The sequence below is a fragment of the Coffea arabica genome, chromosome 8e, assembly GCF_036785885.1.
Source record: "Coffea arabica cultivar ET-39 chromosome 8e, Coffea Arabica ET-39 HiFi, whole genome shotgun sequence".
Taxonomy (NCBI): domain Eukaryota; kingdom Viridiplantae; phylum Streptophyta; class Magnoliopsida; order Gentianales; family Rubiaceae; genus Coffea; species Coffea arabica.
The window spans coordinates 38522878-38525567 of record NC_092324.1 but is presented as its reverse complement, the minus strand read 5'-3'; the positions used below and the strand labels follow the sequence as shown (position 1 = coordinate 38525567).

Here is a 2690-nt window from a genome sequence, read left to right as displayed (position 1 = left end):
ATATTTAATCTTATACTATAATCAGTTTTTTTTTACCATTGAAGTTGCATAATATCCCTTATTTCTGTTTGTAGTGTATGCACCGGGAGTCTCGAGAAGTCGCACCTTTCGATCCAGAAATTGAGAGGACACTACGTAGACAAAGGAGGCACACACAACAGCAAGAGGAACAAGAGATTTGGCAACCGATAGAGGAAATTTTGATAGAACTATCATTTGAAGAAGAAATGGCTGAAAATGAAGCAAATAGGCGAGTTCTACGAGATTTTGCTCTACCGGGAACACAAGGATCTCAAACAAGCATAGTAAGGCCTACGGTAAATGCTAACAACTTTGAGATTAAACCATCACTTATCCAAATGGTTCAACAATCTCAATTTGGAGGTAATGCAGTAGAAGATCCTAATACACACTTAGCTACATTCTTGGAAATTTGTGATACAATTAAAATGAATGGAGTTAGTGATGATGCTATAAGGCTAAGATTGTTCCCATTTTCATTGAGAGATAAGGCCAAACTTTGGCTACACTCTCATGCTCCTAATACTTTCACCGGATGGGATGATTTATCAAGAGCATTCTTAAATAAGTATTTTCCACCAGGAAAGACTGCTAAGCTTAGAATGGATATCACTAGTTTTAGTCAATTGGAAGGAGAATCATTATATGAGGCATGGGAAAGGTTTAGAGATTTGCTTCGGAAATGTCCACATCATGGACTGCCGGAATGGTTAATCATACAAACCTTTTATAATGGTTTATCTTTCTCCACTAAAACTATTATTGATGCAGCCGCAGGTGGAGCTTTAATGGGTAAATCACCCCAAGAAGCTCAGAATTTGATAGAAGAAATGGCCGCAAATAACTACCAATGGGCCAATGAAAGAGGTAATACGAGACGTCACGCAGGTATGATAGAAATGGACACTCTCAATATGCTGAGTGCTCAAATGAATAATGTGATGAAATTGCTAAGTAGACAAGGTGGAGTTGATCCAAGTTCATCTAATGCACACGTAGCTTGTTGCTCTTTCTGTGGAGGTGAACATGATATTAATGAGTGTGTTGATTCTGAGCAGGTACAATTTGTCAATAATTACAACCGAAATGCTCCAACTAATCCCTATTCGAATACTTACAATCCGGGATGGAGAAATCATCCAAACTTTGGATGGAAAGATCAAGGCAATCAACAAAGGCCAACCAATCCGCCGGGATTTCAACCAAGGCAACCACGGGCTGAAACTAAACCAAGTTGGGAGATCGCGGTGGAAAAACTTGATAAGGTGACTTCGGATAGATTCGAGCGAGTTGAGGGGCGGTTGGACCAATTAGCTGGGATGTACAGAAACTTGGAGGTTCAAATTGGTCAAATTGCCAATGTGATCAACAATAGAAACCCTGGTGAATTACCAAGTAAAACCGAAGTGAATCCGAGAGAGCATGTCAATGCAATCATTCTTAGAAGCGGTAAAACGGTTGAGGGATTCGATTTTGAAAATTCAGGTGGTGAAAAAGACAAGAAGCAAGCAATTGAAGGGGAGCAAGAAAGTCAAAATGATCATGTTATCATTGATATTGATGCACTTCATCCCAAATTAAATTCTAATGTGATACCTTTTCCTCACAGGTTGAAGAAAGATGGACAGGATCGGGAGTTTGAAAAGTTCTTCAAAATGTTTAAACAATTGCACATTAACATTCCTTTCATTGATGCTATAACACAGATTCCCTCTTATGCACGTTTCTTGAAACACATCATGTCAAAGAAGAGGAAAATTGTAGATAATGAGATGATAGCATTAACGGAAGAGTGTAGTGCATTGATTAAGAATAAACTCCCTCCTAAATTGAAAGATCCGGGAAGTTTTTCTATTCCTTGCACTATTGGTCAATTGCATTTTTCTAATGCTTTATGTGATTTAGGTGCAAGTGTGTCACTTATGCCGTTATCGGTTGCTCGGAGATTGGGACTTCAAGAGCTAAAAGCTACCAATATTACATTGCAATTGGCGGATCGGTCAATCACACATCCCATGGGTATTTTGGAAAATGTGCTCATAAAGGTAAGACAATCTATAATACCTGTGGATTTTGTTGTCTTAGATATTGAAGAAGATGTGAGAATGCCAATTATTCTAGGACGACCGTTTTTAGCCACTGCACGAACTATAATTGATGTAGAAAAAGGTAAGCTTATATTACGGGTTAATGGTGAGGAATTGGAATTCAATTTGGATAATAAAGAAGGGAATATAGAGCCTACTGCTCTTGTTTCTAATATGCCATATGATGAAAAGGTTAACCAAGAAAGGACCGAAGAAGTTAAATTTATAAATGTCCTTGGTACTAACTTTCATGGTGTAGGAACAAAGGAGAAGAAGATAAGGATGGAAGTTGGCTTAATAAATTCGCCATTCCATGAAGAAAATGGTGAAAAGTTGAGCCAATTCAGAAAAGACAAGCAGAATCCACTCCAAGGTGAAGTTGAGCCTCTCTATGACAAGTCTAATATTCCTCCTTGGCATTTGAGGAAATTGGACTATGAAGATCAATGCATGGTTCACCACATGGTGGATTGGCTCGGGAGTTTCGACCCATGGGGAGAAAATCTCTCTCTAAATGCTCTAAAGTGATTCAACTTTTTCAGTCGAGCCAACGACTATAAACAAAAGCGCTAATTGGGAGGC

The 2690-nt window shown here is 38.6% G+C and overlaps 1 non-coding gene across 1 annotated transcript; it reads right to left on the bottom strand.

Moving 5' to 3' along the window:
- Positions 1-614: 614 nt before the first annotated feature.
- On the bottom strand, positions 615-721 carry LOC113705157 (small nucleolar RNA R71). The gene has a single exon (XR_003451804.1). It is a non-coding gene; the product is annotated as a small nucleolar RNA R71 (small nucleolar RNA).
- Between the last annotated feature and the right edge of the window lie 1969 nt (positions 722-2690).